At 39.5% G+C, this 20,794-nt stretch overlaps 1 protein-coding gene and 1 pseudogene across 3 annotated transcripts in view; both read left to right on the top strand.

The window, feature by feature from the left end:
* Positions 1 to 20,794, top strand: part of TENM2 (teneurin transmembrane protein 2) — a 3,966,312-nt gene that overhangs the window by 2,479,961 nt on the left and 1,465,557 nt on the right. The window lies entirely within an intron of this gene.
* LOC108588892 (small ribosomal subunit protein uS14 pseudogene) lies at positions 3,293 to 3,485 on the top strand (annotated as a pseudogene).

The following is a 20,794-nucleotide window of genomic DNA, read 5'->3' on the forward strand; positions in this document are numbered from 1 at the left end:
AGTTTCACTCTTGTTGCACAGGCTGGAGGGCACTGGTGTGATGTCAGCTCATTGCAACCTTCACCTCCTGGGTTCAAGCGATTCTCCCCACTCAGCCTCCCGACTAGCTGGGGTTGCAGGCATGTTCTGCCACACCTGGCTAATTTTGTACTTTTAGTAGAGATGGGGTTTCCCCATGTAGGTCAAGCTGGCCTCAATCTCCCAACCTCAGGTGATCCACTCACCTTGGACTGCCACAGTGCTGAGATTACAGGCATGAGCCACCATGCCCAGCCCAATTTATACGTCTTTACTAAATGGATTTACAGAATATATCACCAAGTTCTAACTAAACTAACAAGGACAAATATCATATATGGATTCTTGCAAAGATGTTGTAGCTTGGAGATTATAATATACTAATAATTGAGCACTAATGAATAATTGAAAATAAAGGAACCAAAACTTCTACTGCTAAAATGAAATTCTTTAAAGCTATAAAACCATGTAAAAAGCAAACAAGCAAACAGCAATTATCTAATCAGATTTGTCTCCTGAAAAGTTGGTGCCCAGAAAGCTAATTTATCAAGAAGAACGTCTAATTTAAAGATTTATATTTACTGTTCTCAAGGATCAACTTTGCACTGTGTGTTGTAACTTGAGATAGATATTAGCTAATATGAGTAAAATGAAGCCATCACAATTAGTAAGACATTTAAAAACTAACCATCCAGAACTTGAAGGTAAACCCTACAGTTGTTTCAGGGATATTAAAAGCATACAATGTGCATTCTAGTATCTTATTAAATTTTGTTACACTTAATGATTAAAGTGTAGAAGGCTATTTTGAGGGTCCTCAATAGTGAGAAATGAAGAGCCACATATTTGTTCTTTTTGCTACAGTAAAGGTAGTTGAAGTAATATACAAAAATAAGGTACAGCACATACTAGTTACATTTTTCAATAAATACTGAGAAACATTGCAAAAAATTATGTGAAAATAATGCATAAAATTATTAATAAAAATTTGAAAAAACAACCATCATTTTGAATTATAGAATAAAAAACATATCTGTATGGTTTAATAAAGATACAGGAATTATTATATGTCCCATTTTATGGTATTTGCTAAATTTTGATTCAATAACATATTTTAAAATAAACTTTTTTTTTTTGGAGACAGAGCCTTGTTCTGTCGCCAGGCGCCAGGCTAGAGTGCAGTGGCGCAATCTTGGCTCACTGCAACATCCGCCTCCCGGGTTCAAGCAATTCTCCTGCCTCAGCCTCCCGAGTAGCTGGGACCACAGGCATCTGCCACCATGCCCAGCTAATTTTTGTATTTTACTAGAGACAGGGTTTCACTATGTTGACCAGGATGGTCTTGATCTCTTGACCTCATGATCCATCCGCCTTGGCCTCCCAAAGTGCTTTGATTGCAGGCTTGAGCCACCACGCCCAGCCTAAAATAAACTTTTTATTTTGAACCACTATAGAAAAAATGTTCCCAAGAAGTTATATTTTCACTATCTACAGTTTCTCTAATACAAACTATGTTTTCTGCAAATATGTGAGGTTCCACCAGTGAGTGAAATTATTGATGACACAACTATGTTGATAGAATCAAAATGATTTGGAATTAGGGTTACAACGAAGGCACCAAATGTGCAGTTCATTCGACACCTCATCTAGTTACAAATGAGTAATGCACAGGTTAATATTTGTTATCAACAATCTAGCTAATTTTATAAAAGCATGACTATTAAAATAAAGAAGAGCCATTATGCTCTGTATAGATGCTTCTCAACTTATAATGGAGCATGTAACACCATCGTGATTTCAGGAGCATACTGAGTGCCTATCACCTTCACGATACTGTAGAAATACTGTAAGTCAAACCATTGTAAGTTGGACCAGCTGTATGATGATATGGGGATTAATTAGGAAGACTTTTTGTTCCTCATAGAGATTCTCAGGTTTTCTCTTGGGAAATTCTTAAAAGAGTTATTGTATTAAAAGATAAGTTATATCTTATAATATATGTTATATCTTTTAATACAATAATGTGCTACCTAGTTAGTGTGCTACCTAGAAGATGTATAATTTTAAAAACGCATACTTAGCCTTTTTGATGTAAAGGTGGTATTTCTTACAACGGATGTGAAAGAAAAACATAATTTTAAAAACCTCTTGCTTTGGGAATGCATTTTGAAATATTTGGAAAAGTTTATATGGATAGACAGTTTTGTTGTTGAAAATGCGTCACATTTAAAAAGAAAACTAAACCCATGTCTAAGCACTCAAGATTTTGTTTTATTATTATTTTTTTTCATAATAGAGCCAGAGTCTTACTGTGTTGCCCAGGGTGGTCTCAAACTCTTGGGTTCAAGTGATCCTCCTGCCTTGACCTCACAGAGTGCTAGGATTACCAGCATGAGCCTCCACACCCGGCCTAAATTTTTTTTTAATGATATTTGGCCGGGCAAGGTGGCTCACGCCTGTAATTCCAGCACTTTGGGAGGCTAAGGTGGGTGGATCACCTAAGGTCAGGAGTTTGAGACCAGCCTGGCTAACATGGAGAAACCCCATCTCTTTTTATTTAAAATAAATAAATAAAAATTAAAAAAATAAAATAAAAATGGAGATTTTTCAAATCCCTTTTAAAATCTTCCAAATAATATTTTAAAGTTAGGTTTTCAACTAATCTTTAACAAATACAATAAATATAACAGTTTATGAATAGTTTATAAGAATAGCTGAATGACATTAAAGAAGTTGAAATTTATGAGCCAAACTTAAGGAAAAATTACATAATTAATGGATGAGGTTGAAAAGTAAATATCATGGCTTAGGTTCTGTCTATTATCAATAACAATGATTAAGAACACCTGTTTAAAAATAAAAATCAAACAGAACTTGGAACCAGACCTGTGAATCACTGTAATAAAAAGTGAATGTTCAGTTACTTTGCCTTTACTAAAATTATATCAATGATGATGATGGTGATGAATATTCTTCTACTTCTACACCCTAAAATACAAGGAGAAGTAACAGACGAATGACATGTTGGATGACGAAGTCCACAATATGTGCCTTATGTTTTCCTTACACCCAAATACTTCATTTTCCTGTTCTTAAACTTCTAATCAAACAGCAAAAGCAATAAAACGCTTATTTGCCAAGTAATAATATCTGCCAAATAAATAATAATAACTCTTATTAATATATTTTAGAAAGAGATGATGTAGGACCAATAATGTGTTAAATAAAAGAACATGACATTTTGCCTTTTACCTTGTGCATTCCTGAGAGCAAGATGGGTCACCAGCAGCTGTACTGGAGCCACCCAAGAAAATTCAGCCAGGGTTCTTGCTCTTGTTGAGTTTATTCAAACCGGCATGGTCCGATCCAGAAATATGGCCTCAATATGTGCCACCAGTGTTTCCGTCAGTACGCGAGGGATATCGGTTTCATTAAGTTGGACTAAATGATCTTCCTTCAAAGGGTTATCCAAGATATCTACCATGAAAAACCATGTTAGTTCTTTGTACATAAAATAAACATTAAAAAAAAAAAACATGACATTTTATGCTTACTTTATCCTTTTCTTTTTTTTGAGATAGAGTCTCACTCTGTTGCCCAGGCTGGAGTACAGTGGCATGACCTTGGCTCACGCAGCCTCTGCCTCCTGGGTTCAAGTGATTCTCCTGCCTCAGCCTCCTGAGTAGCTAGGACTACAGGCACATGCCACCACGCCTGGTTAATTTTTTTTTTTTTTAATAGAGATGGGTTTCGCCATGTTGGCCAGGCTGGTCTCGAACTCCTGACCGCAAGTGATCCTTCCGCCTCAGCCCCCCACACTGCTGAGATTAGAAACGTAAGCCACTGTGCTTGGCCTATCCTTTTAAATTTCCATTTTCATGTGTTTCAAAAACTGGTTCACACAAATAGTATGTGTTAAATGTTTATAACATGCATTTAAATAGAATTTACTGGGTTCATGCTAAACACATTTCTCTTTGGAAGGGTGCTTAAATTAAAAAGATGGGAGGCCAATGAAGTAAATTTTCTGTCTAAGTGGTTTGGGACACAGGGGTCAGACAGCTCTGTATTTGAAGGTCAAGCCTGCTCTATGCTTACTGGTTACTTCAATCCTCTGAACCCCAAGTTTATATCCATTTCTGTACAATGGATATAAATTATGCACTTCAGACATAGTAAGAAGTATACTATAAAAAACATAAATCACAAAAGTAATGCCTAATTAAAGTGTGATATATTTCAATTTTTTGAAAAAAGCAATAACCTGATAGGTTGTCACAGAATATGTGGAGAGGTGACAACATATATGGAGAACATATTTGTCCCAGGCAGATGAAAGTTTATCTAGACACGTGAACAACAACAACAAACAACATTGCTTATAATTATACCAAAAATGGAAACTGACACTTAGTTGAAAAGAGTTTTTAGGAATAAATTGTGTAATATTTCTTCAAGTAGACAGTTTATGAGTAAAAATAAATGTACAAACATGGACTGATAAAGTACTAATAATATACTAACGTCTCAAAAACCCAAGTTTGATGCCAGGTGCAATGTCTCAATGCCTGTAATCCCAGCAGTTTGGGAGGCCAGGGTGGACGGATTGCTTGAGGCTAGGAGTTTGAGACCAGCCTGGACAATGTGAGAACCTACCTTTATGAAAAATAAAATAAAACGTAGCAGGGCATGGTGGCATGTGCCTGTAGTCCCAGCTACATAGGAGGCTAAGGCAGGAAGATCACTTGAGGCCAGGAATCCCTGGCTACGGTGAGCTATGATGGAGCTGCTGCACTCCAGACTGGGTGGCAAAGCAAGACACTGTCTCAAAAACAAAGGGAAACAAAACAAGAAACATAATTTTGAGTTTAAAAAGATCAAATTATAGAATTTCAAACAGCAGGTTGTACAATATAACAAGCCTTGTAAAATGTTTGGAAACATGAAAAGCATTATAGTATATTATTCACAGATAAATGCATATAGAGTGGAGATATTAAGAAAAGTTTTGGAATGATATTCGTCAGTTTCAGGGTAAGGTATACCTCTAAGTGTATGGAAAAGGAAGGTAGTTAGGAGATAAAAACAGGCACTTCAATAGGAATTGTAAAGTTTCATCTTTTTAAACTACGTGATAACAACATAAAAGTTGATTATATTCCTTTATATGTTTTGCTATTGCAAAATCTTTTACTATGATGGGGGGATGGAGGCAGCAAACCACATTGCCATGTGTGTACCTATGCAACGACCTGCATGATCTGCACATGTATCCTAGAAACTAAAGTACAATTTAAAAAAATCAAATAATGGAAAAGATTTTCTTCACACCAAGTAGTGCATGGCTGACCATTTGCGACTGCTGTCTTTGAAGAAAAGCAGGAAGGAAGGAAGAAAGGAAGGGAGGGAGGTATAGAGGGAGAGAGGAAGGGAGGGGAGAAAGGAGAAAGACATATTTTTCCACAAAATAATTTTCTTGGCATTTTCTTTCAAAAGCCATCTTGGACAAGTAAGGCAAAGAACAACAACAACAAAAGGCATTGGACTGGGGAGAGCACATCTGGTTAATGGGCTGATATTGAATATTTAATTATTTCACTTTTGGCACAAGACCATGTTTTAACGTCTTGAACATCCAGGTAACTTTCCTTGTGTGAAGTCTGAGTGAAGAAAAGGAAATACATTGCTAGTCTCTATACTTTCTTCTTTTTATTCCAATAAGAAATTGTATCATCGTAGGCAGACAATTTGATGTCATATTTTTCTATGATATTTTCACAGTGCGCACCAGGGTGCCTGTACTCTGCAGCTATATGACACGCAGGATTTTTTTTATTTCTTTTCTTAACCATCAGAGCCTCAAAAACAAGCTCCATGGCACCAGGAACAAAGACTATCAATAAACATTCCATCTTTTCATTTTTCTCCTGTTATTTAATAAGGGAAAGACAGAGCCATCAGTTTTAACTATCAGACAGCAAACATTTTGGAAGTAATTTCTCTACTTAAGGGTCTTTGATGATGACCAAGAATTCTCCCTACCTCCATCCCATAGTTATTGCTCCAGGAGATGGGCTCACAGCCTCACTGCAGGGGGTTGAAATTGAGAAAATGACTGAGCACAGTTACTGGGCTTCCCATGGATCAGACTGAAGGGGTTGGGTGAGACTCTGTGGCTCTTGCAGTCACCTGTCTGTGTCCCCTCTACGGCTGTATCGGACCAGTTCTCTCCACGTCTTGTCTTTGCTATCAGTGGGAGTGGCTTGCCGACATTCCTGGCAGAATGCAGGCCACTCAAGTTAGCATACCAGCAATGCAGCCTGGTTGCTAGGGAGCTGCCCTCTGAGCATCCCTTGATCTATTTTTAAATTTCCATGCTTGTTTCCTCTCTGAAAGGAAGCAAAGAATAATACAGCTTGCTTTTCTGCTCTTTTAAGAAGCAAAGTAACCAACAAGGCTAAGACCTGTTGTGAAGTTAAAAAGCATTTGCTAATTAAGCTTCAGAATGTTATGGTATTTGTGCCCATCTAGTTTCTGCTTAATTAATTTCCAGATAAGGTAACATCTCAGAAGAGGTAGAAGGGAAGGTCTATAAGGAGTACAAGTGAAATTTGCTGGTACTTTTTTTCTTTTTTTACTCCATTAATGAAGCTCTTGACCCACTACCGTTCCTAGAACTTAATAACCCTTTGTGAGCCCCCCGGAATCCCCCACCACCAGGAATAAATGAGAAATTTGGAGGGCTATTGAACAGTGAGTTTTCACAGCTGATACACAGAAAACTATTTAGCACAGGTGTTTTGGTAACTGTGAAATACTGAGGAAATTCAGTCTTCTGTGACACTTAGATTCACTGTCTTGTGTGGGATGGAGTCTTATGGAACTTGTAAAATATCTGTAATATAAATAAAAGAAGAAGAAGAAGAACAAAATTAGCTTTTCACAGAACTCCAGAAATCGTTCCTTGTATGGAAGAGTCTTCCTTTTTGGCCACTGGTAACTAGCAGTTTTCTTGGTATTTTTTTCCAAGTTAAAATGAATCCAATTTCAAATGTTGTTAGTGAATTTTAAAAATGATGTGTTATATGCATGCAGGTGTGAAGAAATCTGGCTGAATAACAAGTATGCTAGTCTCCATGTGTTACGATATTTTTTTGAGCCTTTAAGAAAAGATATTTCTACTCTCTTCCATGGTCACTTTCAGCCCTCAACAGCAGTTGATCAACAAGGTTAGCAGCTGTTCTCTCTCCAAATTACAATGCTAGAAGTAAGTTACAATTTCTAGAACTGATCATATAATAAGATTCCACTGCCACCACTGGGAAGTCATGAGTTTGGATATTGGAGTTTCTCTGTACCTCAATATGGGGTTCAGAAAAATAGATGGATTTAAAAGGTACATGTATTTTTATAGACTAAATTTATATAGACTAAATAGATGTATTTAGTCTATATAAATTTTCATAAAGCCCTCGGCTTCTCCTTTATAACCTTCAGCCTATCATATTTTAACCAGATGAGATATTGCTAAATTACATACCGTCGTAGAATTTATATAGAAACTACTAGATTTACAATGCAATTTCTTTATTAAAACCCACAGTTTAATTTCTTGCATCTGTTGATGACATTCTGGGACCAATCACTTTTATAAGCTCTTTGTTACCTGTAATATTCCTAAGAGCCCTATAAGGGAGATACTTATTCCCATTTTAATAGGCAAAATACGCTGGGCGCGGGGGCTCAAGCCTGTAATCCCAGCACTTTGGGAGGCCGAGGCGGGTGGATCACGTGATCAAGAGATCGAGACCATCCTGGTCAACATGGTGAAACCCCACCTCCACTAAAAATACAAAAAAATTAGCTGGGCATGGTGACGCGTGCCTGTAATCCCAGCTACTCGGGAGGCTGAGGCAGGAGAATCGCCTGAACCCAGGAGGCGGAGGTTGCAGTGAGCCGAGATTGCGCCATTGCTCTCCAGCTTGGGTAACAAGAGCGAAACTCCATCTCAAAAAAAAAAAAAAAAAAAAAAAAAAAATAGGCAAAATAACCCTTTTTCTGAGATGAATTATTTGGACAAGGTCATTCCACCTCAGGGCTGCCACAGAGCCTTACTTAACTACTATCTTGGGTGATTTCCCTTCTATGGGCAAATAGTACCAGTTACTAATGAGAACTTGAATCTTTGAAAGACCTTCTCAACTCACCGTTGAGAAATCCCAAAATCTACCAATTTGAAATCCCGAAGAGTTACATATGGGGTAGCTCACTCTTAAAACCTGAGCCAAGGAGTGGCAGGGTGGCACACTGGCTTAGCGGTCGGCAAAATACAAATTTTAGTTCTAGCCTCTGTACTAACTTTACCTGGATAAGTTACCAAAAGGCAGTTTCCACAACTGTAAAATGGTGATGTCCCTTTCTCACAGGGTGGTTATGAGGATTAAATGAGATGGTATTCATACAATTCCTGGCATGTAGCAGCCAAAAATCAAGATACTCACTGTGAACGTGTAATTTGGGAACTGTAATCACAGACTACCTTAGGACTTAAGGGCTCAGTCTTCCTCTTTCAGGACAAATGCTAAGCATTAAGTTCAGGGCACCAGAGCCCACTTCCCCATTTTCAGTAACTTGTACAAGGGCGTAGCAGCAGCGTTAGAAGAAAGAAACCAGAAGAGTGGAAGACGGAATCAACACAACACATTAGGGGCATCTTGAGATATGCCCTTCTTTGTTCATCTCTTACATGCATTTGTGAGTAATGATATTCTTGTAGAATTAAGAATTGTTTCCTTTTTGCCATTTGGTTTTCTGAGACTAAGAAATCTTTTGATACATGAAATGAAATGCCACTGGTGAGAAATGTGTTTTCCTTTCTTAGTATATGCTGGAATGGCTTGAAAGCCTCTGACTGTTTGGCGTTCTGAAATTTTAAACTGATGACTTGCCGTTTGTGGAAGAGGACCATAGAAAAACATTGAGTCTCCCCAGTGAAATATTCTTGCTCTGTTTTTGAAAGTATTATACCTTATAATGGGATAAATGCTGTAATATTACTGCTGAAATGACAACCTGAGAAGGCACTAAGAGAATCTTCATGAATTACCAAGTTCTTTAATGAGTACCTACCACATGCTCAATACACAATGCTGAATACACAGTGCTGTGTATTGTGTACCAAATGTCTAGCAGCATTTGGTATACAATACATAGCACTGTGTATTCAGCATTGTGTATTGAGCATGGATACAGGTACCAATTCCACCCTGGCTCAGTTGCATGAGAAAACAGCCAGGTACACAGGAAAATGAGTGGCCTAATAGTTCTCTGAGAGTATTGCTGGGGAAGAGGCAGGGAAAATTGGCATGAATTTTTCAGAACAAGTGGTTATTCACTCCCTTCTCAGCTTTAGCTTCCAAACCAATTGAGAAATAAATATAAGAGTGAGAGTGATGGAATGAGCTTTACTTTACTTCATTACAGTAAAGCTGAATCAGAGAATGTGGCTGGGACTAAAGGCCACGTGTTTTTTCCTGTCTCCACATTGCAACCACCTGCTTGAATACACTGATTCTTCCCCCAGTCTCTAGTAGGGGAGCCAGGCCACTGACACCTCCCCTGGCCGGGGCAGAGCTGGCCTCAATCGATCGCCATGCAGGAGAGATACATAGGTCTGGTGCCACAGGTAGCTCATTTCTGAGAAGTCTCCAAAGAGGATAATGAATACACAATAGCATTCTGCCTTTCTACTACAAAAGTTCAATTACCTCCCATGAACGTAAATAAGAAATGGGGTTAAAAACAATGGTGAACACTTTTCCTCACCTAAGAGGCCAACAGAAACTATATTTTAGCTCAAGAAGGAAGCTTGTTTAGTGGGGAAAAAATCTGTGCCCTTTTCAGTGCTTTTTTGAGCTGAGTCATGAAGGAAAAAGAGGAATCTGCAGAAAATGGAAGAGGAAAGGATTTCAGACAAACAGCACAGTGAGTGCAAAGACAGAGGTGCATGACGGGCTCGGTATGTGATACAGGCAAATAAAGAGAACGAAAGAGATTTACTTTTGGATTTATGTTTACAGCTCCCATTATGTTTTACTATCAGTGACATTATTTTGATCTTTACGATAATGCTGAGAGGTAAAATTGTGATAACAATTGATATTCCTGTTTAACCTGGCAACTGAGATCGAATGAACTAAGTTATACAAGGCACTTCACGCAGTATTCAGCACACAATTAGCAAACATGATCTATTATTATTACTATCACCAGACTTATGTTTATTGCTATGACCGTTATTATTTATTTCTATTGTCCCTGCCAAGTTCTCATGGCTAGTAAGTGGCATAACTGGTAAGTCCCATTGTTGCTAAGTGCTGTGGCTAGTAAATCATATATTAAGTGGCAGAGCTGAGACTCAAGGTCATGGCATCTGGTAGATTTTAAGGACATAATAAGCACCCTCAAGAACTGTAAAGGTTATCCTATTTTTTTTTGAATTTGAGTTTCACTCTGTTGCCAGGCCAGAGTGCAGTGGCTCGATCTTGGCTCACCGCAACCTCCGATTCCATGGTTCAAGTGGATTCTCCTGTGTCAGCCTCCCGAGTAGCTGGGATTACAGGCATGCGCCACCACAACCAGCTCATTTTTATATTTTTAGTAGAGATGGGGTTTCACCATGTTGGCCAGGATGGTCTCTATCTCCTGATCTCATGATCTGCCCACCTCGGCCTCCACAGTGCTGGTATTACAGGCATGGGCCACTGTGCCCAGCCAAAAGTTAGCCTATGATATGAACTTACCCTGTCACTGTTTGGTGGCCACTGGCACGCAAGACTCCTAAGAAAAAAATAATGTCATTACTCATGGCACAGCAGGAAGTATGAGCTTCATGTTTTCATTGGATCTCCATGTTTCCCAAGTCCCCCAAGCGTGATGTGGAGTGGCCAAGGTGAGGCTGCACACTCTGGGTCTGCATCACAGCTGAAGAACCTGAAGCTTGGAAAACCTCTGATTTTATACAGGGTTGACCCTTCCCAACTTTTGCCTGGAGGGAGATATTATCTTTACTATCCTGGTCAGAAAAACAAATCTGGGGCCGGATGTGGTGGCTCATTCCTATAATCCCCACACTTTGGGCAAGTGGATCACCAGGTCAAGAGATGGAGACAATCTGACCAACATGCTGAAACCCCGTCTCTACTAAAAACACAAAAATTAGCTGGGCTCGGTGGCACGCACCTGTAGTCCCAGACACTTGGGAGGCTGCGGCAGGAGAATCACTTGCATCCAGGAGGCAGAGGTTGCAATGAGCCGAGATCATGCCACTGCATTCCAGCCTGGCGACAAAGCTAGACTCCATCTCAAAGAAAAAAAACAAAAACGAAAACTGCCCCCGCCCTAGAGGAAGACAGGATCTTTATCTTCTAAGGCTGTTGGCTATGCGGGCATCCTTGAAAAAGACAGTCAAACAAAAACTGATATAAACATGTAAAAACAAAGCATTGTCTCTCAACAAAGCACATTGGGGGAAAGTTACACTCACATTTTTGTTTTCAGGCCACTTGGCTAATCGAACAGCACTCAGAGAAAGTTAAATTGATGCAAATAGCAGAGAGATCAAAGATAAGCTTGGTAAACAGATTCTATTCCCCTGAAACTTCCTTGCAACTCTTCCTTTAAGGTACTGGAAGAAGAGACCAGAACTTTTCCTGAAAGAGAAATCCTTATCTGAGGGCACTGTGACTTTGCTGGATTTCTTTCCGGGGGGAAACCTGAGTTTTCTTCACTGCTGAGAAGGAAGCATCAGCATTGAGCACGGTATGCTCAAGAAAGTGAGGATGGGGAAGCGTATGGCATAAGATGGAAACATGGCTTAGGAAAAAAACAGTCTCTGGCTGTAGAGGAGGCAGCAAATGTGATGCTGCATTTTTCTAAATAAAAGAATCAATTTTGAATCTATGCACCGAATTCTCTCTTTCTTCTCACAAGATGTGCAGGAATATATTTTAATGCATTATTTAACTTTTAGAAATAGATATTTCTGGCTCCAACCCCTAGAGTTTCTCATACAGTATGGTCGGAACAATTCCTGTTTTGAAAAATCCAGGTGATTAATGTGCAGCAGAGACTGGGAACTGCAGTTTTAGGACACATTTCAATATTTGGTTTCATATGTAAGATAAGTGATTTGTAACTATTAGAACAGCTTACAGTTTAAGAATTATCTTTTAAAAGCCTCCTCCCAAACAAAGGAGAATTAAATAATAAACTTCTAAATCCTGTTTTTTTGTTTGTTTGTTTTATTTGTTTGTCTGTTGTTTGTTTTTTGAGACAGAGTCTCACTCTGTCACCCAGGCTGGAGTGCAGAGGGGTGATCTCAATTTACTGCAACTTTCTCCTCCCCAGTTCAAGTAATTCTCCCGAGTAGCTGGGACTACAGGCACGTGCCACCACACCCAGCTAATTTTTTTTTATTTTTTTATTTTTTATTTTTAGTAGAGACGGGATTTTACTATGTTAGCCAGGATGGTCTTGATCTGACCTCGTGATCTACCTGCTTCAGCCTCCCAAAGTGCTGGAATTACAGACATGAGGCATCGTGCCAGGCCTAAATCCTGTTTTATACTTGGCATTACAACATGTTATTTCATTAACTATCCACTCTTGAAAATGCTAATGTTTCCTCTTGTAAGAAAAAAGGTTATCATAATAAAGAAGCTTTGCTAGATAGTCTATTTGGGTTTATTTTTCAGCTTTAGAAATAGTAAGCTTCCCTAAAATACTCCAAAAGGGAAAATTCGTGTTAGCTTTGTTCTTATGTGGTGCTGCTCTAATGCACAACTTCATAATTCATCTCAAGTCTACCAATTTCACTATCTAATCTCTCATCAAAAATATGTACTATGTTACTCTGGCTGATGGTCAGCATAATCACTGATGGTTTGTTTGTTTGCTAATTTGGCTTCTGTTTTCCTTGACATCATCATACAATGTCAAGACTCCTCCTAACTCTCTTCTGCCATTCCTTTTCCAAAGAACCGGCCTATCAGCCAGAGGCCATAACATTGTCTTAATGTTTTCCATACCTACAGATCAAATGCAGCCATGGTGGCTGCAAGACAATCACCTTTGCATAGGCATCTCTAATTCCACATTGAACCACATAGAGGAAATTTCCATTCTTCCGCAAATGTGAATACTAAAATGGACAGACAGAAAAATGTATGATCCCAAGAAGAAGTTTTCAGAGGCACACTTGAGGACCTTATGAAAGAAAACTGGAGATTTCCTATTTTTTTTTGTAAGAAAATTTCTTCACGTTCTCAAGTTGTTCTGATATGTTAGAGTTGGGTGTTCTTCCTAGGATTTCTATCAAGAGCCAAAATTTTAATGAAAACAGTTATACTCTATTTGCAGGTGAGGGTGAAGCTGGAAATTCTGGAGAAGGCAATTGTCCACTGTGTTTTAGCTGAGAATCTTACTTTACTCAACACATAATAATGCAGCGCCTCTAAGGGAACACAGAAATTGGCACTAAGAAATATACAAAATAATAATTTCATTATTTTGGATAGCATTTGCATTTCAAACATCTCTTGATGTTGTCTGTTTGTTTGTTTGTTTGAAAGAGTCTCGCTCTGTCGCCCAGGCTGGAGTGCAGTGGCGCGATCTTGGCTCACTGCAACCTCCACCTCCTGGGTTCAAGCAATTCTCGTGCTTCAGCCTCCTGAATTACTGATATTACAGGCAGACACCACCACGCCCAGCTAATTTTTCTATTTTTAGTTGGGATAGGATTTCATCATGTTGGTCAGGCCGGTCTCGAACTCTCGACCTCATTTGATCCGCCACCTCAACCTCCCAAAGTGCTGGGATTACAGGTGTGTGCCATTGTGCCCAGCTGTTGATGCTTATTATCTTATTTTGTGATTGAGAAAATACGCATTTTTCTTTAAGGAGACTATACCATTTGAGGTTGAAGGAATGGAGTACAATTGTTAGGCTACAAATTAACATGCATCTTTTAACAATCAGATGATTTTCACACAAAATAAAGCATAGCTTTGGAATTTATTTATGGACTGATAATTCACAATGAGCCAAATGAGTCAAGACAAGTAGACCTAAATTATGAGTTTGAGCTACACAAATAGTCAGGTAAAAGTGCCTTTTCTTTAAGATAATGTTAACATGGTAAAATATTTCCTAAACAGTTTTACTTTAACTCTTAAAGAGTCTTTGAGCTTATGTGTTTATTGATAGAAAGAAAATAACGGATTCCTTTTAAAAGAGAAATCCAGCTGCTCACCAGCAATTGTAACAGTGAAATCCGTAATATGAACTGTAAGCGTTTTTTTCTAACAGATACTGTCAAGATTGAAGAATGACTGGGAACTGTCTATAATTTCTGAGGTAGGCTCAGTATCTACTGTTCATTCTAACATCTAAAGAGGATGGAAAGTGAAACCAGGAAAACTGGTTTTACGAAAGGTGATTAACATTAAAAACCAGTATTAATTTGACCTTAAACTCTCAAGTTTTACTCTGAGTTTATAAACAAATACTTACTGAACACCTATTAAAGGAAATGAATTTTAGAAGCAGGCTGGGTGCAGTGGCTCACAACTGTAATCCCAGCAGTTTTGGAGGCTGGGGCTGGAGGATGGCTTGATGATGGGGGTTGAAACAAGCCCAAGCAATATAGCAAGACCCTGTTTCTACAAAAAAAAAAAAAAAAAAAAAAAAAAGGCAGCCTGGGTGGTGTGCACCTGTGGTTCCAGCTACTCTGGAGTCTGAGGCAGGAGGATGGCTTGAGCTCCAGGAGATGGAGGCTGCAGTGAGCCATAAGTGCACCACTGTACTCCAGCCTGGGCAACAAAATAAAACTCAATTCCTTGGGGAAAAAAAAGTATCTGAGAAGTAGAAGGAATCATTATCTGTTAGGTATAGTTATCTGTGATATGTACCAAATTATCCCAAATCTTTATGACAGAATAATAAGCATTTAATACCTGGTGTTTCTGTGGGCCAGGAGTCCAGGTGCTCTGACTGAGCCCTCTGGTTTCCTGTCGTAGAGAGACTGCGATCAAATAGTTGACTAGGGCTTCAGTCATCTAAAGACGGATGGGGGAGGATTCACTTCCAAGCTCACTCACATTGTCATTGGCAAGACTTACATTCTCTCTGGCTGTTAGCTAGAGAAATCAGTTTCTTGCCATGTGGAGCTCTAAATAGGGCTATTCACAACTTGGAAGATTCCTTGCAAGAGAGAGAAAGAGAGGGAGAGAGATCACGGTCTTTGTGCTATCATCTCAGAAATACCATGAGATCGCTTTTGTATTCTATTTATTATAAGTTAGTTACTAGGTCCAACTCAGACTCAAAAGAAAAGGAATACACACAGGGCATAAATACCAAGAAGTGGGGTTGGGGACCATTTCAGAAGAGGTTCACCTTCTGTAGAGATAATCTAATCCAGTCTTTAATGTTATAGCCAAGGAAAGTGAGTTGCAAAGTGTTTAACTACTTTGTTCAGTGTAGCAAAGCCTGTTGCTGTTGCTGCAAGAATCTAGATATCACAACCTAGTCCAAAACTCTCCGCAAGAGAAAGGCAAGAGTGGATGGGGTGGAAATGTGAAAACTCTCTTCTCCTACAGTGCTTTTCAAACTACGGTAGTCTTCCCTTATCTTCACGGGATGCCTTCCAAGAGCCCAGTGGATGCCTGAAACTGTGAATAGTACTGAACCCTGTATGTACTATATGTTTTCCATCTGATAACTGAGAAGGCTTCTAAGTGGATAGCATAGACAGCATAGATAAGCAGATAAAGGGATGGGTCCTGACTGGAGCAGGACAGAGAAGAATGGTGCAGAATTTCATCACGCTCCTCAAAATAGTGTGCAGTTTAAACTCAATTGTTTATTTCTGGAATTTTCCATATAATATTTTTATTTTAATTAATTAGTTAATTTGTTTATTTATTTTGAGATGGAGTGTTGCTCTGTCACCCAGGCTGGAGTGTGGTGGCATGATATCAGCTCATTGCAACCTCCACCTCTTGGGTTTAAGTGATTCTTTTGCCTCAGCCTCCTAAGTAGTTGGGATTACAGGCACACACTGCCACACACAGCTAATTTGTATATTTTTAGTAGAGACGGGGTTTCACCATGTTAACCAGGTTGTTCTCGAACTCCTGTCTTCAAGTGATCTACCTGCCTTGGCCTCCCAAAGTGCTGGAATTAGAGGCACTGGCTCCATATAATACTTTAAATCACAGTTGACTACAGGTAACTGGAACCATGGAAAGCAAAACACTGGATAAGGGAAAACTGCTGTACTCTAACCACATTTGTGCGTTCCCTCCTGATTCTTACATCATTTTATCTAGAAATTATTTTTTATTTTTGTTACGTGTATATTTTTTCTAGAAATTATTAGTTTTCAGTAAGGCTCAGTATGTTTGAAAATGCCCATTTTTAATGATTTTTGTCAATAATTTAGCTGAGTCAATTCAAAGAACACCTTCTCCAATTATTCCCTCGTGCCATATTACAGTGAAGAGAATGGAGAAAGTTCATGGGTCTGGTGATATATCTTTGAGATATATCTTTTGTTGTCTAGTAGAGAAGATAGACGCACACATAGCTTGAGGACCTATTATGTGAAACTGAGTCTTTTGTATCTTTCTGTTAAAGTCATTTTATGTCCTATCACATACACATAGTAAAACTGTAGGAGATCTCAGGAAGACACCCACAAAGAAGAGAAAACCCTTCCTGGGATGGCTATTTATTCTTTTGCTAAATTTCTGAAACTTACTTAGAGACCTCGAATTGTTTATAAATGTATCATCTTAACAGTCTGTTTTTAAGCTGCTTTTATTCACTTGAAGTTTTATAAACCCTCTTTAATTTCTCTAAAAACACATTTAGATCACTTTAATCTCTCATTACCATTAGAGTGTTTCCATCTTTAAAAATGTATCGTAAACATCACTGTGAAGACTATCCATACATATTTACCTATGGACATCTCCCTGAGTATCTCCTTCAGTAATTCCCTTGATGCAGAATTTCTGAGTCAAATGTGGGCACATTTCAAAGACTTTTGGTTTAAAAATCACCATATTACCCTTGAGAAATTTTAGTATCAGGAGCAAATTAGGAGACTAGAGGAATCTAATTACAGGTTTCCAGAACAATCTTTCTTGTGACAACCCCTACCCACTTTTTTTTGAGACTGAGTCTTGCTCTGCCTTCCAGGTGGGAGTGCAGTGTCTCAATCTTGGCTCACTGCAACCTCTGCCTCACAGGTTCAAGCAATTCTCCTCCCTTAGTCTCCCGAGAAACTGGGACTACAGGCGCCCACCACCACACCTGGATAATTTTTTGTATTTTTAGTAGAGATGAGGTTTCACTGTGTTAGCCAGGATGGTCTCAATCTCCTGAACAACCTCGGCCTCCCAATGTGCTGGGATTACAGGCGTGAGGCACTGCATCTGGCCCAAAAACCCTTTTTGTTTAACATTTCTATATTTATTTTCCTGGAAAGGAAGCAGCCACCTTTTTGTAAAAAGAAAACATGGAGTTAGGTGTGTGACTTGTAGAATAAGAAAACATGGAGTTAGGTGTGTGACTCAATGCCTAGGAAATCCAAGTGGATTCAACTCTTGGCCAAATTCAGTCTTGCATTCCCAATCATCACTGAATTATACCAGGAAAAGTTAGTGCTCTGTTTTGTTCAGTCTCTCTCATCCATTCCTCCACCACATCACTTTAGAAAGTATTAAAAAATATATCACAAACATTTACAGGGGAGCAGGGGAGCTCATTGATTTTCTGAAAGCAATTTGTTAATTAACATCAAAGGAATGAAATCTGACTTGCATAGCCTAGTGAGTGGCATTTTTCCATAGTCCTGGTTGCTATGGTGATGAAGGAAACTCGTTTGTTCTGGGTCACTCTGAAATTTGTGCATGAAAGCATAAGAGATTATTCCTGTCTAATCAAGTTATATGGAAAAGTCGAAGGGGAGGTGCTATGTTTTACAGCCATCAACCCTCAACAGAATAAAACACAATAGCTGAGAAAAGGGGATTATATCTTCCTTTAAAAAAACATAGCGGAGAATTTCTAACTGACCCCAAAGCCTCTTCCAGCAGAATCTCTTTTTTTTTTTTCTCCACTAATATGAGGAATGTGAAATCACGTTTCTTAAAAGGAATTAGAGTACATATTGAAAAACTCTACAACCCGACTTTGCATAATGAATAAGGAGTAGGGTGTGCATTCATTAAACAATTTTACTTTTGAACTTAAATTCTACAGTGTGTCAAATGCCTCACTAACTCTGCATTGCCAGGAAGCCAAGTTCTGTTACAATTAACATAATTGGAAAAGCTGGACTAGAGAAGGAATAGCTCACCTCTTCTTCACCAGACCTTCTGGCCCCTGTGGTATATAGACTTATGCATATCTTGAACATTCCCCTGCCCGTTCAGTACCTCAGTTACTCCTAAAGCAGATGGTAGTTTTGTATGTTGATACTGGACTTTCTGTGTCAGCCCAAAGATTACTTTTATAAAAGTTTGTGACTTTATTATATTTTGATTTTTATTTACATAGAGCATATGTTTTCCTCCCTAAGACCCGTAGATGTGAATTCAAATATTTATCCTGCCATTTATTAGCTATTTGGTTTGGAAAAATCTCTTAATATTTTTTTACAACTCAGCCTTTTTATCAACAGAATGAGGATAATAAGATTACCTATACAGGATTTTTAAATGGTTTTCATCATAATTGTCATCATAACAAATAGTGCCCAACATTTAGCAGCTGATTTTATTATTATTATTATTATTATTATTATTATTATTATTATTTTGAGACAGAGTCTCCCTCTGTTGCTAGACTGGAGTGCAGTGGTGCAATCTCTGCTCACTGCAACCTCTGCCTCCGGGGTTAAAGCAATTCTCCTGCCTCTGCCTCCCGAGTAGCTGGGACTACAGGCACCTACCACCACTAGCTAATTTTTGTAGTTTTACTAGAGACGGGGTTCCACGATGTTGGCCAGGATGGTCTCCATCTCTTGACCCCATGATCTGCCCACTTTGGCCTCCCAAAGTGCTGGGATTACAGGCATGAGACACCACGCCCAGCCCACATCACAGCTTAAATCAACAAATATTTATTATTTCACATAGTTCTAAAGGGTCAGGAATCTAGAGCAATACGGCTGAGTGAATCTTAGGGTACTCTCATGAGCTTAAAATCAGAGATCAGTCATAGCTATAATTATCCAGAGACTTGACTGAGTCTGGTAGAACTGCTTTCAAGCTCACTTACGTGGCTGTTGGAAGGCTTCAATCCCATGCTAATTGTTGGTCTGAGGTCGCTTTCCCTTGTCATTTGGTTGTCTCCATAGCAGCGGGCTTCCCATAGAATGAGTACCCTGAGGAGAAAAGAATGAGAGACAAGAACAAGAAATAGCACCCGACACAGAAGCCATACTCTTTTTTATAGCCTAATGTCAGAAGTGACAACCCATCACTTTCATTATATTTTATTCATGAGAAGCAATCTACTGACACTCAAGAAGCCTAATAAGACCACACCCAAAGAGAGGAGAATGAAGCTCTGTCTCTTAAAGAGATGACGATTAAAGAATTCATCTACATAGCAGGAGGAGATCCAAGATGGGCAAATAGGAACAGCTCTGGATTGCAGTTCCCAGCAAAAATGCAGACGGTGAGTGATTACTGCATTTTCAAACAAATTTTTACTGCCCACAGACCAGGAGATTCCTGGGCGGAAAAGCACCACGAGCCCCCAGTGTGGCTGTTTCAGCTGGTGCAGTGGGTCTCTGCACAAAAACACATATATCCAGGCACCTTTCCAACTGGTGACTGGAATGCCTGGGAGACAGAGTCATCCATTCAACTGAAAAAAAGGGGGCTAAAACAGGGAGCTAGGCCAGGAGATTCCCAGGCAGAAAAGTGCCACAAGCCCCTGGCACTGTGGGTCTCCACACAAAAACTGACACAAATCTGGACCCTTTTCAAATAGTGACTGGAACACCTGGGAGACAGAGTCATCTGTGCAACTGAAAAAAAAGAGACTGAAACAGGGAGGCAGGTGATCTGTCTTGGCCAGTCCCACCCCCACAAAGACCAATAATCTGAAATGCTCTGGATTGAGAGTTTCACGGCAAGCAGAGCTGGACCCTGGATCATCCAGCTCTGTGGGGAAAGGGTGTCCGCCATTACCGAGGCAGTCCACCATTACCGAGGCAGTCCGCCATTACCAAGGCAGTCCGCCATTACCGAGGCAGTCCGCCATTACTGAGGCAGCCTGCCAATACCAAGGCAGCCCGCCAATACCAAGGCAGCCCGCCATTACCAAGGCAGTCTGCCATTACAGAGACAGTCCACCATTACAGAGGCAGACTGCCATTACCAAGGCAGTTCTAACTATATCCCTATAAACAAAACTGCAAGGAAGTTCACATAGCAGCTGGGCAGAGCCCGTGGCAGCTCAGCGATGCCTCTGCTAACAGACTGTGACTAGGCTACCTCCTTGCTGGGCAGGGAATCTCTGAAAACAGGCAGCAGCATGACAGAAACTTCTAAATAAAGCCCCACCTTCCCAAGACAGAGTACCTGATAAAAAAGCCAGTTATGAGCTCTGCTGCAGCAGACTTAAATGTACCTGCCCAGCAGCTCTGAATGGAACAACCGAGCTCACAGCTCAGCACTTGAGCTCCTATAAAGGA

This window comes from Callithrix jacchus, chromosome 2 (genome assembly GCF_049354715.1).
Source record: "Callithrix jacchus isolate 240 chromosome 2, calJac240_pri, whole genome shotgun sequence".
NCBI classification, from domain to species: Eukaryota; Metazoa; Chordata; class Mammalia; order Primates; family Cebidae; genus Callithrix; species Callithrix jacchus.